This window comes from Miniopterus natalensis, chromosome 10, assembly GCF_054644295.1.
Source record: "Miniopterus natalensis isolate mMinNat1 chromosome 10, mMinNat1.hap1, whole genome shotgun sequence".
In the NCBI taxonomy this organism is placed as follows: domain Eukaryota; kingdom Metazoa; phylum Chordata; class Mammalia; order Chiroptera; family Miniopteridae; genus Miniopterus; species Miniopterus natalensis.
The window spans coordinates 30,810,252-30,831,665 of record NC_142090.1 but is presented as its reverse complement, the minus strand read 5'-3'; the positions used below and the strand labels follow the sequence as shown (position 1 = coordinate 30,831,665).

The 21,414-nt window shown below is 39.5% G+C and overlaps 1 pseudogene; it reads right to left on the bottom strand.

The window, feature by feature from the left end:
* Positions 1-1,075: 1,075 nt before the first annotated feature.
* On the bottom strand, positions 1,076-20,514 carry LOC107530692 (pre-mRNA 3'-end-processing factor FIP1-like; annotated as a pseudogene).
* Positions 20,515-21,414: the final 900 nt, after the last annotated feature.

The window sequence follows — 21,414 nt, the reverse complement described above, 5'->3', positions numbered from 1 at the left end:
GTCAACAATAAATTTAAAAAAAAAGAAAGAATAAAGATTATCTACAAAAATATACTCAAAGTATGTGCATTTTGATACTAGAAAGTACAGTTAAGCACATTGAGTTGGAGTGAGTAGTGCTGAATTCTGGAGTCATGTTTATCATTAAGAAACATTTCTGGGTATTTATTATTTAAGATCTCAAAACCAGGGAAACTGCAAACACTCAAGCCTTGTATTATGAAAGTTTCCATTGATTTGTGAAGCAAATATATATTTACTTCTTACTGTGTGCCAGGCACTGTACTAGATCCGAAGGCTAGAAAATTAAATATAAAATATAGAATCTGTTCTCCTTAGACTAACATCTAGTGGAGAGATAGGCAATAATAGAAACTCTCCATCACCATACAGCTCAGCTTAGTCATTGATTCAAAAATCTTGGGCATTATTCTTGTAAATTTGGCTTCAGGGGTTCTGCCCATTTTTTTCTCTTTATCGTGTTAGAATTGTATTGTGTTAGGATTGTACTGTTGCTTCATAGACAAGTTTTTGAATTCTGATATCTGCAGCCAGGGCCCTTCCATCCCTTTTTCAAAGGAGTTCAAACTACAAATACCACAAAATACTGATTCTTGTGACTGCTATCTACTTTGTTAATATTATTGACTGTTTAATTGCAAAAACTCAAGTATTAGACCTCTAATTGAAAATACTATGCTCATTTTAATTTTCTTTTTCTTTTTTTAACATCTTTTTTTTTTAGTCCTCACATGAGGATATTTTTTTCCATTGCTTTTCAGAGAAAGTGGAAGGGAGAGAGGAAAAGAAAACATTGATGTGTTCCCTCACACAACCGAGGTAGGCACACTTGGCTAGAATTGAACCCAGCACCCTTCAGTCTGTGGGTCAATGCTCTAACCACTGAGCAAAGGGTTCATTTTTTTTTTTTTTAATATTCATTCTTTTATTTTGGAAAAAAAAATTTATACTAACAGAAGATTAAAGGTAAATTTCTTAAACATTATCCAGAAAAATAAACAAGATTTGTAGTATCTATTTCTGGCACCAATATATACAAAAGGTTATACCATGCCTATTCTGCAGGTGCAGCTTCAGTGCTCTCCTGTTCAGGGGCAGGCTCACTGCCAGCTTCTTTTCCTTCTTTGCTTCATTTATTTATGTATTTATTTATTTATTTACTTATTTTATTCTATTTATTTTATTTTTTTAATAATTTTTATTTTTGTTTAAAGTATTACAGATATCCCGTTTTCTCCCCAATGACCCGTTCCTCCCCATTCCTTCCCCCTCCCCAGTCACTCTCCCCACCATTGTCCATGTCCTTTGGTTGTGCATATATGCATATAAATTCTTTGGTTACTCTCTCCCCCTCCACCCCCTCTCCCCCTTCCCTCTGACATTTCGTCTCAACTATGCTTCCATGTCATTCAATCTATTCTGCTCATCAGTTTAAGTTTTTTAGATTCCACATATAAGCGAGATCATGTGATATTTTTCTTTCGCTGCCTGGCTTATTTCACTTAGCATAATATTCTCCAGGACCATCCATACTGTCCCAAAGGGTATGAGATTCTTCTTCTTTACAACTACGTAATATCCCACCGTGTAAATGTCCCATAGCTTTTTAATCCACTCATCTACTGATGGGCACTTGGGCTGTTTCCAGATCTTAGCTATTGTAAACTGTACTGCTATGAACATCGGGGTGCATATATCCTTTCTGATGAATGTTCCAGGATTCTTAGGATACATTCCTAGGAGTGGAATCACTGAGTCAAACGGCAGCACCATTTTTAATTTTTTGAGGACCCTCCATACTGTTTTCCATAGTGGCTGCACCAGTCTGCATTCCCACCAGCAGTGTACTAGCGTTCCCCTTTCTCCACACCCTCACCAGAACATGTCGTTTGTCGATTTGTTCATGGCAGCCATTCTGACAGGTGTGAAGTGATACCTCATTGTGGTTTCAATTTGCATCTCTCTGATGATTAGCGACGTTGAGCATTTTCTCATGTGTCTCTTGGCCATCCATATGTCCTCTTTGGAGAACTGTCTGTTTAAGTCCTTTGCCCATTTCTTAATTGGGTTGTTTGTCTTTCTCTTGCTGAGTGCTATGAGTTCTTTGTACACTTTGGAAATTAACCCCTTATCAGATTCATCTTTGGCAAATATGTTTTCCCAGACCATGGGGTTCCTTTGTATTTTGAGGCTGTTTTGGTGTGCAGAAGCTTTTTACTTTGACGTAGTCCCATATGTTTATTTTTTCCTTTGTTTCTCTTGCCCTAGGAGATGTATCAGTGAAAAGTCCAGTACATGGGATGTCTGTGACTTTACTGCCTATGTTTTCTTCCAGGATTTTTATGGTTTTGTGACTTACATTTGAGTCTTTTATCCATTTTGAGTTTATTTTTGTGTATGGTGAAAGTTGGTGGTCTAGTTTCATTCTTTTGCAGGTATCTGTCCAATTTTCCCAGCACCACTTATTGAAGAGACTGTCTTTACTCCATTGGATATTCTTGCCTCCTTTGTCAAATATTAATTGACCATAATGGCGTGGGTCTATTTATGGGGTCTCTGTTCTGTTCCATTGATCTATATGCCTGTTGTTGTACCAATACCAGGCCGTTTTGCTCATAGTGGCTTTGTAATACAGTTTGAAGTCTGGTAATGTGATCCCTCCCACTCTGTTCTTTTTTCTCAAGATGGCTGCAGCTATTCAGAGTCTTTTTTGGTTCCATATAAATTTCCGAAATGCTTGTTTAGGTCTGTGAAATATGCTGTTGGTATTTTCATAGGAATTGCATTAAATTTATAAATTGCTTTCAGTACTATAGACATTTTAATGATATTAATTCTTCCAATCCATGAGCATGGTATCTTCTTCCACTTGTTTAAATCTTCCTCTATTTCTTTTTTCAGTGTCTTGTAGTTTTCTGAGTACAGGTCTTTTACATCCTTGGTTAAGTTTATTCCTAGGTATCTTATTTTTTTAGTTGCAATGGTAAATGGTATTGCTTTTTTAGTTTCTCTCTCTGAAAGTTCATTGTTGGTGTATAAGAATGCCACTGATTTCTGGATGTTGATTTTGTATCCAGCTACCTTGCCAAATTCGTTTATCAAATCTAGTAGTACTTTGATGGAGTCTCTAGGGTTTTCTATGTACAGTATCATGTCATCTGCAAGTAATGACAGTTTTACTTCCTCCTTTCCAATTTGGATACCTTTTATGTTTCCTTCCTGTCTGATGGCTATGGCGAGGACTTCCAGGACTATGTTGAATAAGAGTGGTGAAAGTGGACATCCCTGTCTTGTTCTGGTTTTTAATGGAAATGGTTTTAGTTTTTTCCCATTGAGTATGATGTTGGCTGTATGTCTCTCGTATATGGCCTTTATTATGTTGAGGTATGATCCCTCTATTCCCACTTTGCTGAGAGTTTTTATCAGAAATGGGTGCTGGATTTTGTCGAATGCTTTTTCTGCATCTATTGATATGATCAAATGATTTTTGTCCTTCATTTTGTTTATGTGATGTATCACATTTATTGATTTGCGGATGTTGTACCAGCCTTGCATCCCTGGAACAAATCCCACTTGGTCATGATGTGTGATCTTTTTAATGTATTGCTGGACCCAGTTTGCTAGTATTTTAGTGAGGATTTTAGCATCTATGTTCATCACGGATATTGGCCTGTAATTTTCTTTCTTTGTAGTATCTTTATCTGGTTTTGGGATTAGGGTGATGCTTGCCTCATAAAAAGAGTTTGGGAGTTTTCCCTCCTCTTGAATTTTCTGGAATAGTTTGAATAGAATAGGTGTTAATTCTTCTTTGAATGTTTGGTAGAACTTGCCTGTAAATCTATCTGGCCCAGGACTTTTGTTTGCTTTTGTTTTTGATTACTGCTTTGATTTCATTAGTTGTTATTGGCCTAGTCACATTTTCTGCCTCTTCTTGATTCAGCTTTGGAAGGTTGTATGATTCTAGGAATTTGTCCATTTCCCCATGTTGTCCATTTGTTGGCATAAAGTCACTCATAATATTTTCTTACAATGCTTTGTATTTCTGTTGGATCAGTTGTTATATCGCCTCTTTCATTTCTGATTTTATTTATTTGGGTCTTCTCTTTTTGTTTCTTAGTGAGTCTGGCTAAAGGTGCATCAATCTTATTTACCTTTTCAAAGAACCAGCACTTGGTTTCATTGATTTTTTGTATTTTTTTTTAGTCTCTATGTCATTAATTTCTGCTCTGATTTTTATTATTTCCTTCCTTCTGCTTCCTTGGGGCTTTTCTTGCTGTTCTTGTTCTAGTTCTTTTAGTTGTTGGGTTAGATGTTTCATTAGATCTTTTTCTTGTTTCTTGAGATGTGCCTGTAATGCTATGAATTTTCCTCTCAGGACTGCTTTCGCCGTGTCCCATAGGTTTTGGGTTGTTGTCTGTTCATTTTTGTTGCTTTCCATGAAGTGTTTGATTTCTTCCTTGATCTCCTTTGTAACCCAATCATTATTTAATAACATGCTATTTAGCCTCCATGTGCTTGAACATTTTTGAGTTTTTTTATAGTGGTTGATTTCTAGCTTCATGGCATTGTGATCCGAGAAGATGCTTGCTATGATTTCAGTCTTCTTATATTTGTAGAGACTTGCCTTGTGCCCTAACATGTGGTCTATTTTTGAGAATGTTCCATGTGCACTTGAGAAGAATGTGTATTCTGCTGCTTTGGGGTAAAATGTTCTGTAAATGTCAATTAAATCCATTAGGTCTAGTGATTCATTTAAGGTCTGCATTTCCCTGTTGATTTTTTGTCTTGATGATCTGTCCAGTGCTGACAGTGGGGTGTTAAAGCCTCCCACTATGATTGTGTTGATGTCAATCTCCCCTTTAAAGTCCCCCAAGAAATTTTTTATATATTTAAGTACTCCTGTATTGGGTGCATAAATATTTATAAGGGTTATTTCCCCCTGATGGATTGATCCTTTTAGTAATATGTAGTGACCATCTTTGTCTTTCATTATGGTCTTTATTTTGAAGTCTGTTTTGTCTGAAATAAGAATTGTTACTCCAGCTTTCCTTTCCTTTCCATTTGCATGGAATATTTTACTCCATCCCTTCACTTTTAGCCTGTGTGAGCCTTTTGCTCTCAGGTGGGTCTCTTGTAGACAGCATATATTTGGGTCTTGTTTTCTTATCCATTCAGCTACCCTATGTCTTTTGATTGGACCGTTTATTCCATTTACATTTAAAGTTACTATTGATATCAATTTATTTAATGCCATTTGTCCCCTTTATGCTGATGTACCTTTCTCTCACTATTCCTTCTTTTTCTTATAGCAGTCCTTTTAGCATTTCTTGCAATGCTGGTTTAGTGGAACTGAATTCCTTCAGCCTTTTTTTGTCTGGGAAGCTTTTTATTTCACCTTCAAATTTAAATGATAGCCTTGCCGGATAAAGCAATCTTGGTTGATGTTCTTGCTTTTCATTACTTGCAGAACTTCATGCCACTCCCTTCTGGCCTGAAGAGTCTCTGTTGGGAAATCAGCTGTCAGCCTAATCGGGGTTCCCTTGTAGGTCACTGCTTGTCTCTCTTTTGCAGCCCTTAATATTTTCTCTTGTCCTTGCCATTTGCCATTTGAATTATGATGTGTCTTGGAGTGGGTCACTTTGGATCCCTCTTGTTTGGAACCCTGTGTGCTTCCTGAATTGGTGTGGCTTTCTCCTTTGCCAGCCTAGGGAAGTTTTCTATAATTATTTCCTCCTCCAAATTCTCTATCTCTTTTTCCCTTTCCTCCCCCTCTGGCACTCCTATAATGTTGTTTCACTTCATGTTGTCCCAAAGTTCCCTTTGACTGTCCTCTTGTTTTTTAAGTGTTTTTGCTTTTTGCTGCTCTGATTGTGTGGTTTGTTCTACCTTGTCTTCTAAGTCACTTATTCTATCCTGTGTTTCATTGAGCCTGCTTTTAATTCCTTCCAGTGCATTCTTGATATCAGACACAGCATTCTTTATCTCTGTCTGAGTTTTATTTATGGTATATATCTCCTTTTTCATATTTTCACTAAGGGCCTCGATCTTATCATCTAGAGTCTTCTTAAGTTCCTTGAACATCTTCATCATCCATACTCTGAACTCCATTTCTGATAACTTGCTTAACTCCATCTCATCAAAATCTTTTTCTGGAGATGTTTCCTTGTCTTTAATTTGGGGGTTGTTTCTTTGTCTCCCCATTTTGGTAGGTCTTAGTGTTTGTATCTATATATTAGATAAATTTGCTGACCCCCAGTCTTGTGGGAGGGGATTTTATCTTATGGGTCCAGTGGAGCCCAGAGGTGTGTTTTCCTTATTCCTCTGAGCTCTTTGCTCTAGTTGTTGCCCTCTTGTGGGTGCCCCTTTTGTGGTTTCTTTATGTTCTCCTGTTGTGGTTAGGTCTAGATTGTTGTTGCTCAGTCCTTGGGAGGACCCTTTTCTCAGGTTGGCTAACTGTGTCACAGCCCCATCCTCGATGTGTAAGCTGTTGTACGGGTGCTGTCCAGGCAGGCCAATGCACAACTAAAATTCCAGGAAACAAGAGGTATTTTACAAAATATCTTGACAGTAACAACGAAAATAACTCACATGAAAATAGAACTGGGAGAGTGAAGGGAGAACACAACACACCCACCCCCCACACACACAGAGAAAAACAAAAAAGAGAGAAAAAGAAAAGTAACGCTTAGAGAGAGAGAGAGATGTATATAGTTGTTGATACTGGTGAAAATTTAGAAACTAATAATAAACTAAAATGTAAAAAATAGAGAAGCTACTGGGAGGTAATAGAAGCAGAGAGAATATTCTGAAAGCAGGACCAGCAAAGAATTAAGGGAGAGAATAGAAATAGGATAGTAGTTGAAAATGAGAAAACAAAAATACAATAAAGAGAATAGGAGAAACTAACAATCAGACAGGAAGACAGAAGGGAGCCTAATGAAAGAATGAAAGAAAAGTAGAAAAAGAAAAAAGAAACAGAAGAAAAACGTTATGCCAGTGGGTTGAGAGGAGAGAGAGAGATAAAGCCCTGGCAGGGAGGGAGCCCAGTAAGAGATTTGGGGGAAACTGTAGAGGGAAGCAGTAAACTTGGATATAATGATAAAGTCCCAGTCATTGTGCAGGGATATCAAGAAAGTCTTGATATTAGAAGCAAGGATACAAGAAAACAAAGCAACTATCCAAAACAAAACTGAAAAACAAGCAAAGCAAAACAAAATTCTTTTATAAAAAGGAGGAAAAAAAATTAGTTAAAAAAAATGTAGCAAAAAAATTATTATAAAATTTAAAAAAAGAAGAAAACACAAGTTTTCTCCCCTTTCTTTTCTTCCTAAGGAAAAAAGAGAAAAAATAAACAAGCCGACAAATAGAAAACAAACAAAAAAGTCCCCAAAACCAAAAAAACACAAAGCCATACAAAAGAAAAAAACAGCAGGAAAAAAAAAAGGTAGTCGATCAGGTGAGTTTTTTTTTCTGGGCAACTTATGTTGTCTGAGGGTCACTGTTTTGTGTGCTGATTTCAGTTCTCCTGGGAGGTGTTTGTGTATCACCCAATGTGAGGCGCCGTCTAGGTTTGGCTCTGGTGCCCTTCGGTAGATGGTTGACCTGAGTCTCTCCGTGGGCCACCTCCTCTTGTCAGCTATTTTGCAATCTTATAGTTGCCTGGTCTTACTCCAGAGTCTTCTGTAGAGTCTTTAGGGTGCAGGGTGGCTAGTGTAGCTCAGGGTATCACTCCCCATAGAGGTTCGCTATCAGGCGCTCATTCTGCAGGGGTTAATCTCTGCTCCACTGCCAGCTCCTCAGTCCCTTCTCTGTCCTCTGACTCCAGTCCTCCAGGCTCTGGCCTGCTGTAGCTTCAGATTGATTTCAGCCTGTTGCCTTTTCTGTATGGGCCATTTCAGCAGCCTGGGCTCAGTGGGTCCAATTCAAAACACCTTCTGGTGAGCCCTTTGCCTGCCCAGCCCCCAGCAGGGGTTTTCAGCGTTTCCTCCAGTTCCCAAACAGTCCCTGAGAGTCTTATTCTTATAAATTCCTCCTGTGAGCTGCTCTCCCTTCCCCCTCAGGACTGTGCCCTGGGGGATGTCTGGGGCTTCAGTGAGCGGTACCCACCCCTTTCCTGTTGGGAGGGGGTGCTCCTGACTGCTGGAGAGGCCGGTGGGCTCCGCCCCTCCCTGCTCAGGTCTGGTTGGCTGGTCGCACCAGGCCCACCCCTCAGACCATCTCCAGTGCAGACCCCGACCACAGCCTCCGCTGTTCTGTCGGTGCTGTGCCAGCCAGGAAGGTGGGAACCAGTTCCGAGATCAAACTTGTAAACGGTCAAACTTGCAAACGCACAAAGCAAGACACAGGCAGAGAGTCTGCTCTGAAGTGTCCTGCTGCCCTTGCTCCGAGGCACCCAGCGGGAGGGGACCCAAAGTCAGCTCCAAGCAGCTCCCTGAGCTGCTGGTCTCAGCCAAACTGGAGTGGCTTCACGGGCCACCACGGAGCCCTTCAGGGCTGGTCGCAGGTCCCAGCCTCCCAGCACCTGGAGCTCAGGGCAGGGAGGGCTCCTCCCCTCCCCCGCACCATGCAGATTCTGTGCTTTGGGGGCTCAACACAATGCCCCTCAGGGAGGCAGAGGGTCCTGGTGTGCAGCTGCTCAGCTCAGTCCTCTGGTCCCTTACCACTTGAGTGCCACAGCCCTTGGGACAGCCTTCCCTATGGTCAGCACCCCGAGCACCAGATGCTGGTTGCAGCCGAGACTAGAGGCTTTGTTGCCTAGGAAGGTGCCGTCCCCTCCCAGACTCAATGCTCCCCTGGGAACCTCTGCCCTGTGCGCGGGGTGCTCCTTCCCCTCTCTGCTCCAGGTGTGGGATCCCCGGTTTTGGAGGCTGTCTGCACTCCCGAGGAGAGGGAGCTTTGCAGCCTCCAAGCCTCTGGGCTCGGAGCCCAGCACAGGCTTCAGGGATCTCCCCCTTCCTACCCCCCCCCCCCCCCCCCCCCCCCCGCTTACCGGACTCGGTGATGTGTCTTTAGTGTTCCCCACTTGCACTCCGTCCACTCAGGTGTGTTTCTCTGGTTTTTTCAAGCTGATTGTGTAGGACTTTAGGAGTAAATCGAGTCCATGGCTGGGAGCGGGGGCTCTCTGCTGCTTCTCACAGTGCCACCATCTTCCCTGCATCTTCTTTGCTTCTTTTAGATTTTTTGTGCTTGTGTCTCCTATGACTGTCTCCTTCTTCACTATCATGGCGACATCTATTACTTCGAGTCGACTTGTGCCTGGTGCCTGGTTTCTTCTTTCTCTCTGTGCTATCTTTCTCTATATCGTTCTTCTTTCTCTCGACTTGCTTTGTGATGTTCATAGCCTCTTTCTGCATACTCCCTGTATCTGTATCGTTCTTCATCACTGTTGAAAACACTTGGTGTAGGACTTGTGATCACGTTCCCGCTCCTTCTCTCTGGTGTGCTTTCTAGGTCTCGGTATCTATCATCTCTATCTCTATATCTCTATCATCTCTCTCTCTCTCTCTCTCTAATTTCTATCTATCTCTGTCTCTATATCATCTCTATATCTATCTCTGTCTATATCTCTGTCTTTCTCTCTTCTTGCATAGTAGTCCCACTGCTTGCTGTTGTCCACGAGACTAGGCCATGAAGGAGCAGAACCAGGAAGGTGGGGAAAGGCAACATTGCAGTATGGAAAAGCACATCCAGAATGATTATCATAACCAGGGGAATGTTTACTTTTTAGTCTTGGAATAAGAGATGGAGGTGGAGCACCTGGTGGAGGAGGAAAACCTGGAGGTGGTACAGTTATTGGAATACCTGGTGGTGGAATCAGAGGTGGAGCAGTGCTGACAGTGGAAGAAATGGAGCAGGTGGGAGGTGGGTGGGAGGACCTCCCAGAGGGAAAAATGGAGGTGGTTTGCTAAAATTATTGTCTACTTCAGTAGCAAATCTTTCAGAAAGGACCTGTATGTTGCTGTTTTCCTCTGCCCGTCGCCTTCCTTCAGCTTGGCTGATGGTTATAGTTTGACCAATAAAATCAGTTGCCCCAGGTAATCTCCTTAGATCAGGTGATTGGCCCTCCAGTGTCAATCCTGCCACTTCCCAACGCTTGAATTGGCTTTTCTGGAGGCAGAACTTGTCTGAGACTGAGAAGAGGTGCTGTTTCTGCTTGGCAGGAGTCCAGTCTTGAACAGAGGAGAAGTAAACTCAGCTTCTGCAGATGGACGTGCTGCTTCCTTCTCCGGATTCCCAGTTCTTCCCTGCTGTCCCTTAGAGGGACCGAATCTGCCGCCTGGATCTCTGCACCTGGTGGAGCCTCCGTGGGACAGTCTTCGGCAGTAATTTTATTTGTAGTAGAGATAACTGGTATAACTTCAAGTCTCATTCGTATCCTCTTCTGTTTTTCACAGTTAGCTTTCCTGGCATCTTCATTAAGCCTGTAATTAAAATAATGAGAAAGATCAGCACCAGGTTTACCTCATGGTTTATCTTCAGAAGAGTCCAAATCCACCTCCGAGCGCGGGCTCCAGGAAGGCTCCGCGGGGCTCGGTTACCCTTTGACTTCTGTTCCTGTAGGTCGATAAACTCTTCCTCCTGCCTTGATGTTAAGATTTACAGGCGCTGTACCATAACTCCCATACTTGGTGCTCCCGTTTTAATGTCTCCTGTAGTGATGCGAACATCCTCCTCCTTGTCACTGTCACTGTCACCTTCAGTCTCAGTCACTTTCGGTTTAGTTACGCGGTTGTCAGGAGTTTCCTCTTCAGTTCCAGATGGAGGATTATTAGCGGTGGTGTTTTCTTCCGGCCTTTCAACTTCATTTTCTAGTCCTTTGCCAAATCACTGTGCACATGCACATACCATGGGCCGCCACAGAGTCGCCCCCCAACCCCCCGGCCCCCTGCCCCCCAGCTCCGCCCTCAGCCCGGCCTCGCCCGCCGACCTGGCCGCCGCCCGGAGCACAGCTCAAAGGCAGCGGTCAGCAGCCCCCTCCAGCCCCTTCCCCAGCCTCGCTGCCGGAGGACATTAGAGACAGGTGAGCCCACCAGACGCAAATGAGGAAAGGCTGAGACTCAAACCCACAAGTGGCTCATTTTTTATACCGCATTGTCACTGTAGGTGAGGGTATCAGCTGAGGAACACTTAGGAGTCCGTCTCAGAGTGCAGTATCCCTTTGTATGATATAGATAGCCTTCACCTAGAATCACTGCTTTAGACAAGAAAAAAACAAAATCTAAGGCTTTTTTGATCATATTACTGTGAATTATCAAAAGATTATTTAAAACAGTATTAAGATTTTAAGATATAATTTCCAATACTTAAATTTTAGATGTTTATTTGGATTCATTTTAAATATATTTGTCATATTTTCCAGACACAAATTTTGTTTCATTAAACATATTTAAATAGAGGAAGTTTAATAAAATATTTAAGAGTTTTGGAGTCAAACAGATGGGTCAAATGCCTGCTGTTTTTCTCACAAGCTTGAATAAGATACGTAACTACTCTGTGCCTCATTTTTCATTCTATGAATAGAGCACAATAATACTTAAGTCAATGGGTTGTTGTAAGGATTAAACTAGAACATGTGTATGAGAAGTTGTCAATAGTGACTAATCTATATAAACAATAAAAAATGTATGTTATTACTGTCATTCTTGCTGATGTTAATATTGCTATATTGTTGATTAACATACCTCCATTATTGAGAGACAATACAGCTGTAGGTTTTGAGAATACAGGGTCTGGAGATGTACTGCATATGTTCAAATCATGCTTTTATTTATTAGTTGAGTAACTTTAGGTAACTACTTAGCCTTTATGTGCTTTTATTTCCCCATTTGTGCTATAGGAATACTAATAGTTTGTACTTCCAAGAGTTGTTACAAGGATCAAAGGAGTTAATACATGGAAAGTTTTCAAAACAATAAAAATATACAAATATCAATTAAAACTATGATAGTTAAAAATGCACAAGAAAATATATCACTTAAAATTTCATTATCTAAAATATGTGATGTGATAGAGTTGTTAGCTAATGCTACGGTGGTAATCACATCACAATATATAAAGTTATCCTTGTACAATTTTAAATGTCAATTTTTTACAGCCCATAAACTATCTAGTATAGTTATTTAAAAGACCTATTTCTTACATTTGTGAAAGTTCCATGTGTAACCATTTTCTTCCCATGGTTTCTCTAGTATGTAAAATGGATGTATGCATGGATAAATGGATGAGCAGGTGGTGACAGACAGAATGATCGAATTTAACGTAGGCATGATCTTCCTGCTATTCTATTAACTATACTGTTGTTACTGTTTCTGTATTTCTGCAGCATAGTAAAAATTGATATTTATAATGTAAGATCTTCAAGTATTACGAAACTACTATTCATGTGTGTTGTATATATGACAATTCTCCATCTGCCAAAATATTTTGTTAAGCAGAACACTTTGTTCTTTGCAAGATATTTTCCACTAAACAAAGTGTAAATACCAATGTATGTGCACATCCAGATAACAGCAGAAGAAAAAATTGCATTACTTGTTTAATATTAGTTTTATACTATACTATTTTAAGGCATATATTTTCTTTGCACTGAGTCACCATGAGTTCAGATCAATATAAGACTTCTTCACTCCATATTAGTCCTTTCTTGTTATTGAATTTGATAAATGGTTTAAGATTGGATAAAACAATATAAGGCAAGGAAGGAAATAATATTTGATTTTGTAAAACTAAGTGTTTCTGGGATTTTACTATGGGATCTTTATATTAATAAGCATGCACAAAATATATTTTCATCTACTCTACTTACTGGCTAGTATTGTAATATATGGGACTTATTTTCTTATAGGTCTTCTGTCATTTGGGTTAATATAGGCAAAAATTCAGCATTAACTATGAATTTTTACAAAGTTTCAAAGATATATACGATTTATGTAATGCTTGGCATAGTTTTGGGTGATGATAAATACTTAATGCCTCTGCAATGACAAAGAATCTTAAGCTGAATTTGCCATGCAGGATAGGATGCCTAATAGTGATTAATATTATAACAAAGCCAGCAACATTGTTAGTAGTACTTAGTTGTCTCAACTTTTATATTATATTAGTTTACCAGGTCAGGAGTTTGTAACATCTGATATATGGACCCTGTAGGGTATGTGGATAGAAAAATATGGTCTGGAAATTCTCTAAAGTCATATGTTAAATTTGTTCATGCCTAAATTTTACTGTGTTGAGTATGCAAAATTTTCATCCAGAGTCCCTGAACCAAAAATTTAACAATTATTTATACGTACAAATAATTATTTGACAATCAGGAGTTGCTGGCCCTGTAAATTAAAAATAAAATATGTGTCAATCTGCCCCTTTTATGGACCTAAAGTTCAGCCCAAATTCAATTGGTATACATCATTAAAATCTCTTTACTATGTAATATGAAAAATACATGATGATGTTTATGTGAACAGTACACATATTATGCATATATAATGTGACTATTTAGGTGACAAATTGAATTTACTTAATTTTTCATAAGCCACTCTTAGTTCAGTGAATAGATATATTTAGCATAATTTTGTTTTCCAATGGCAAATCATATTTTACCAATACAGTATTTTTGAAATATTTTAGATTTTTATTAAAAATAGAAAAAAATCTAAGCATAATTTCTTTCTTAACCCAATAGCTTATCATATATATTTTTAAATCATATAACAAAACTTCAAAAATATTTAAAAAATGAGAAATATATGTTCTTTCAGTGAAATCACCTTGAAAGTTTAAATGATTTGTTCACTGATAAAAGTTTGACAAATTGATCAGTGTACCTGATTTGGGAGTTTCTATTTGCTCAATACAAGGTTAAAATTATATTATCCTGGGTTGGAAAGTTCCCTGGAAGTCATTTTGTCCAACCACCATCTTTTAAAGATTCCACTAAATATTTATTAATAGGATGCTTTCATCTTTTCCTGGGATAAATCCAGTGATAGCAAACTCACTGCTTTGTAAGGCAACACATTACACTTTTGAAAAGATTATAAAAATCTCTTATTTTGTCCCACAATCTAATTTATATTAGGTTCATTTTTTGTGAATTTATCTTTTGTTTTTTTTTAATTTATCTTTATTGTTGAGAGTATTACAGGTGTCCCATTTTTTTTCCCCAATTGACACCCTCCACTTCGCTCCCACCCCCTCCCCAGGCCTTCACCCCATTATTGACTATGTCCATGGGTTATGCATACATGCATATAACTTCTTTGGTTAATCTCTTCCCACCCTCCACCCCCCCTTCCCTCTTTCCTCTGAAATATGATCATCTGTTGCCTGTGTCAATGACTCTGGATCTATTTAATTCAACAGATTCTTTTTTTCATTAGCTTCTTAAAGAAGACCCTTCAACATTTCCTGTAGTACTGTCTGGTGGTGATGAACTCCTTTAGCTTTTTCTTATTTGTGAACCTCTTTATATGACCTTCAGTTCTAAATGATAGCTTTGCTGGGTAGAGCAATCTTGGTTGTAGTTCCATGTTTTTCATCACTTTGAATATTTCTTGCCACTCCCTTCTGGCCTACAAGGTTTCTGTTGAGAAATCAGCTGACAGTAATATGGGTGCTCCCTTGGAGGTAACTAACTGCTTTTCTCTTGTTGCTTTTAAGATTCTCTCTTTGTCTTTAACCTTAGGGATTTTAATTATGATGTGTCTTGCTGTGGGCCTCTTTGGGTTCCTCTAGTTTGGGGTCCTCTGTGCTTCCTGGACTTGTAAGTCGATTTCTTTCCCCAGGTAGGGGAAGTTTTCTGTAATTATTTTTTCAAATAGGTTTTCAATTTCTTGGTCTCATCCTTTCCCTTCTGGCACCCCAGTAATACGAATGTTGGGCCTCTTGAAGTTGTCCCAGAGTCTCCATGTACTATTTTCATATTTCTGGATTCTTTTTTCTTTTTGCTCTTCTGGTTGGGTGCTTTTTGTTTCCTCATGTTCCAAATTGCTGATTTGGATCTCAGTGTCCTCTACTGTTGACTCCCTGTAAATTATTCTTCATTTCAGTTCATGTAGCCTTCATTTCAAATTGGCACTTTATTATGTTATCGATTTTCTCAGTTATTTCCCTAGTAGTATGCTTAAACATCCTTATAAATAAAATTCTGAACTCAGTATCTGTTACCTTGCTTGTATCCATTTCATTTAGTTCCTCTTCTAGAGATTTCTTCTGTTCTTTCCTTTGTGGCATGTTTCTTTGCCTCCACATTTTGGCTGCTTCCAGGTGTTTGTTTCTATGTATTAGGTAGAGCTGCTATGTCTCCTGGAATTTGTAGAGTGGCTTTGTGTATTAGGTGTCCTGTAGGGTCCAGTGGCTTAGCCTTCCCAGTCACCTGAGCTGGGCCTTTTAGGTGCTCCCCTGTGTGGGTTGTGTGCACTCTCCTGTTGTAGTTGAGCCTTGGTTGCTGGCCAGTTGGCTGTGAGAACCAGCTGCAACTACAGCCAAAGAGCTGCTGTGCTGGAGACACCCCTATGGAGCAGGATTTACTTCAGTGGGGCTTTGGTGTTCACCCAGTCTGCCCCTTGAGTGTGTCACTGGTGGATGTGGTAGGGTTGTAATCCAGCGTGGCCAAGTCTGACCATCAGGTGCAGTCTCTGGGGCCTCCCTGGAGATGCAAAGTCAGCCTCTGCCAGTGCCTTGCCCAGGGCCACCCAGCATGAGCTACACAGCAAACCGTAGTTGGCTGCTATTTGTGCTGGGCTTAGAGGTGTCCAGGAGAGGCCAAACTATGAACCAGTGCAGGATGCCATTAGTGTCAGGCCTGGGGCTACTTATCAAGCCATATGGGGCATGCTGCTGCTTGTTTGAGAGATTTTAGGAAAGTCCTAAGCATGGGACTCAAGAGGTCACTGGCACAGAAAAGCCCCTGGAAATGACCTAGATGAGCTTACAGGTGGGGAGGGATGGGGCCTCCAGGAATCATGGGGCAGGGCCAAAGGTGTGAGTCAGGTGCTGGTGATTTAAATATGGCACCTCCCTGCCCTCTGTGTTTCGGGGGGAGGTCACTCCAAAGGAGCAATGGCCTCTGCCAGCTTTTCTGCCTGGGAGAAAGCTGCCCCTCCACCTCTCGCCCCAATCTCAGGAAGGTTAGTTCCTCCCCAAGTGTCCCAGGTTTCTTTCAAGCTGCTGCCTGGCACTGGGGCTCAGAGGGAGCACATCTGAGTGAGGCCATGCATGGGCTTTTTAAGAGGAAAGCCTGGGGCTCCCTCAGCCTCCAAACCCTCAACCGCAGTCCCCACTAGTTTCACAGCCCAGAATTATAGGGACTTCTCTTCCTGGCTCTGGAGCCCTGGGCTGGGGGCCTGCTGTGGGGCTGGGACCCCTCACCCCTCCAAGAAACCCCCACGGTTGAGATTCCCTCCAGGGGTTTAAATGGAAGCACCAGGTGTGGGATCATGGCCGTGTCTCCTCAATTCAGCCCCAATCCACCCATGTCTCCGCACTTCCTACCGTCTTGGTGCTTCTTCAGTTCCCTGGTTGTAGGGCTTCTGTTCAGCCAGATTTCAGGAGGTTCTGAGTGATGGTGGTTCTGTAGTTGTAATTTTGATGTGGTTGCGGGAGGTGGCAAGTGCAGCTTTTACTTACACTGCCATCCTGATATGTCTCGTGAATTTATCTTTATGGTTGAAAATATTACAGATGCCCCCTTCCACCCCCACCCACTCCCTGACCCAGGTCTTCACCACACTATTGCCTGTGTCCATGGGTTATGTATATATGCATATAAATTATTTGGTTAATCTCTCCCCACCCACCCATTCCCAACATCCCTCTGAGATTTGCCAGTCTGTTCCATGCTTCTATGTCACTGAATCTATTTTATTCATTAGTTTATTATGTTCTTTAGATTCCGCATATAAGTGAGATCATGTGATGTTTGTTCTCTGCCTGGATTATTTTGCTTAGAATAATATTCTCCAGGTCCATTCATAGTGTCCCAAAGGGTACGAGATCCTTCTTCTTTACAGCTGCCTAGTATTCCATGGTGTAAATGTACCACAGCTTTTTTATCCACTCATCTACTGATGGGCACTTGGGCTGTTTCCGGATCTTAGCTATTATAAATTGTGCTGATATGTACATAAGGGTGCATATATTCTTCCTGATTAGTGTTTCAGGATTCTTAGGCTATATTCCTAGAAGTGGGATCATTGAGTCAAAGGCAGATCCATTTTTAATTTTTTGAGGAACCTCCATACTGTTTTCCATATTAGCTGTACCAGTCTGCATTCCAGAACAGTGTACCAGGATTCCCCTTTCTCCACATCATTGCTAGCACGTGTCATTTGTAGATTTGTTGATGATAGCCATTCTTACAGGTGTGAAGTGATACCACATTGTGGTTTTAATTTGCACCTTTCTAATGATTAGTAAATTTGAGTAATTTTTCTTATGCCTCTTGGGTACCTTTATTTCCTCTTTGGAGAAGTGCCTATTCAGGTACTTTGCCCATTTTTAATTGGATTGTTTGTCTTTCTCTTGTTGAGTTGTATGAGTTCTTTGTACACTTTGGAAATTAGCCTTGTAGCAGATATATCCTTGGAAAATATGTTCTCTCATACCATGGGATTCCTTTGTATTTTGAGGATGTTTTCTTTTGCTGTGTAGAAGCTTTTTAGTTTGATGTAGTCCCATTTGTTTATTTTGTCCTTTGTGTCTCTTGCCCTAGGAGATGTCTTGTTTAAAATTTCACTACGTGAGATGTCTGTGACTTTACTGCCTATATTTTCTTCCAGGATTTTTATGGTTTTGTGACTTACATTTAAGTCTTTTACCCATTTTGAATTTATTCTTCTGTATGGAGTAAGTTGGTGGTTTCATTTCATTTTTTTGCATGTATCTGTCCAATTCTTCCAACATCATTTATTGAAAAGGCTGTCTTTACTCCATTGTATGCTCTTGCCTCCTTTGTCAAATATTAACTGACCATATAGCATGGGTCTATTTCTGGATTCTGTGCTCTGTACCACTGATCTATATGTCTGTTGTACCAATACCAAGCTGTTTTGATTACAATGGTTTGTAGTACAGTTTGATACCTAGTAAAGTGATCCTTCTAAGTCTTTTCTTCTTTCTCAAGATGGCTGCAGGTATTTAGGGTCTTTTTTGGTTCCATGTAAATATTTGGAATATATGATCTAGCTCTGTGAAATAGGTTGTTGATATTTTAACAGGAATTGCACTGAGTTTATAGATTGCTTTTGGTGAGTATGAACATTTTAATGATATTAATTCTTCCAATCAATGAACATGGTATATTCTTCCACTTGTTTATATTCTTCTATTTCTTTTTTCAGTGTCCTGTAGTGTTCTGAGTACAGATCTTTATTTCTAGGTATCTTATTTTTTTAGTTGCAATGGTAAGTGGTATTGCTGTGTTAGGTTCTCTTTCTGAGAGTTCATTGTTGGTGTGTAAAAATGCTGTCAATTTTCAGATGTTAATTTTGTATCCAGCTACCTTGCCAAATTCATTTATCAAACCTAGTAGTACTTTGATGGAGTCTTTAGGGTTTTCTATGAACAATATCATGTCATCTGCAAATAATGACAGTTTCACTTCCTCCTTTCTAATTTGGATGCCATTTATGTTTTTTCCTGTCTGATGGGTGTGGCAAGGACTTTCAGTACTATGTTGAATAATAGTGGTTAAAGGGGACATCCCTATCTTGTTCCCATTTTTAAAAGAAATGGGCAAATAGTTTTTGCTCATTGAGTATGATGTTGGCTGTACGTTTGTCATATATGGCCTTTATTATGTTGAGGTATGATCCCTCTATTCCCACTTTGCTGAGAGTTTTTATCAAAAGAGGGTGCTGGATTTTGTCAAATGTTTTTTTCTGCATCTATTGATATGATCATATGATTTCTGTTCTTCATTTTGTTTATACGATGTGTCACATTTATTGATTTGTAAATATTATATGAGCTTTGCATTGCTGGGATAAATCCCACTTGATCATGGTGTATAATCTTTTTTAATATATTGCTGTATCCTGTTTGCTAATATTTTGAGGTTTTTAGCATCTATATTCGTTAAGGATATTGGTCTGCGATTTTCTTTCTTTGTAGTGTCTTTATCTGGTTTTGGCATCAGAATGATGCTGACCTCATAAAAAGAGCTTGGGAGTCTTCCCTCCTCTTGAATTTTCTGGAATAGTTTGAGGAGAATGGGTGTTACTTCTTCTTTGAATGTTTGCTAAAACTAGCTTGTAAATCCATCTGGTCCTGGACTTTTGTTCATTGGGAGTTTTTTTTTATTACTGCTTCAATTTGATTAGTTGTTATCAGCCTATTCAGGTTTCCTGATTCTTCCTGATTCAGATTTGGAAGATTTTATACTTCTAGGAATTTGTCCATTTTACCCAGGTTGTCCAGTTCGTTGAAATATAGTTGCTCATAGTATTTTCTGACATTGCTTTGTATTTCTGCTGGGTCAGTTGTTACATTGCCTCTTTCATTTCTGATTTTATCATTTGGATCCTCTCTCTTTGCTCCTTGGTAAGACTGGCTAAATGTGTATCAATATTGTTTATCTTTTCAAAGAACCAGCTCTTGGTTTCATTGATCTTTTGTATGTTTTTTTTTGTTTGTTTGTTTGTTTGTTTTAGTCTCTATGTCATTTACTTCCACTCTGATCTTTACTGTTTATTTCCTACTACTTTAGGCTTTTCTTGTTGTTCTCTTTCTAAGTCGTTAAGTTTTAGGGTTAGATAATTTATTCAAACTTTTCTTTGTTTTTGAGGTAGGCCTGTAGTGCTATGAATTTCCCTCTCAGGACTGCTTTCATTGTGTCCCATAGATTTTGAATTGCTGTGCGTTCATTTTCATTTTCTTCCAAGAATTTTTTGATTTCTTCCATGATCTTTAGTAACCCACTCATTGCTTAATAACATTATTTAGCCTCCATGTGTTTGAATGTTTTTTAAATGTTTTTATTGTAGTTAATTTCTAAATTCATGCCATTGTGACCTGAGACAATGCTTGATATGATTTCAATCTTCTTGAACTTGTAGAGACTTGTTTTGTGTCCTAACATGTGGTCTATCTTTGAGAATGTCCCATGTGCACTTGAGAAGAATGTATATTCTGTATCTTTGGGGTGGAATGTTCTGTAAATGTTAATTCCATCTTATCTCATCTGTCATTTAGTATCGCTGTGTCCTTGTTGATTTTTTTTGTCTGGAAGATCTATCCAGTGATGTTACTGGGGTGTTAAAGTCTCCTACTATTATTGTGCTTCTGTCAGTCTCTCTCCTAAAGTCCTCTAGAAGTTTTATTTTATATATTTGGGTGCTCCTATATTGGGTGCATATATGTTCATCAGAGTTATATCCTCTTGTTGGATCAATCCTTTTTGAATTATGTAGTGACCTTCATTGTGTCTCATTATGATCTTCATTTTGAAGTGTATTTTGTCTAATATGAGTATTGCTACCCCTGCTTTTTTTTCATTCCATTTGCATGAAAAACTTTTTCCATCCCTTCACTCTTATCTTGTGTGAGTACTTTGTTCTGAGGAGGGTCTCTTGTAGGCAGCATATATGGGTCATGTTTTCTTATCCATTCAGCGGCCCTGTGTCTTTTGATTGGAGCATTTAAGCCATTTACATTTAATGTTATTATTGATTAGTACTTATTTATTGCCATTCTTTCTTTATGTCTGTGTTCTTCTCTTTCTGTACATTTCTTCTCCTCCTCCTCCTCCTCCTCCTCCTCCTCCTCCTCCTCCTCCTCCTCCTCCTCCTTCTTCTTCTTCTTCTTCTTCTTCTTCTTCTTCTTCTTCTTCTTCTTCCACCAGTCCTTTTAGCATTCTGTAGTGCTGGTTTGGTAGTAATGAAATCTTTGAGCCTTTTTTTGTCCATGAGACTTTTTATTTCACCTTCAATTTTGAATGATAGCCTTGCTGGATAAAGTATTCTTGGGTTCATTCCCTTATTTTTCATTACTTTGAATACTCCATGCCACTCCCTTTTGGCCTGAAGTGTTCCTGTTGAGAAATCAACTGTAAATCTAATGTGTGTTCCTATGTAGGTAACTTTGTCTCTCTCTTGCTGCTTTTAAGATTTTTTTCTTTGTCTTTAATGTCTGCCATTTTAATTATGTTGTGTCTAGGTGTGGGTCTTTTGGGGTTCATCTTGATTGTGACTCCCTGTGTTTCATGAACTTGAGTGACTTTTTCCTTCACCAAGTTAGGGAAGTTTTCTATCCTTATTTTTTCAAACCCATTCCTTAATCCTTGTTTGGATTCTTCTCCTTATAGTACCTCTATATTCAAACATTATTATATTTCACATTGTCTCAAAGCTTTCTTAAACTGTCTTCCTGCTTTTCAATATTTTTTTCTAATTGCTG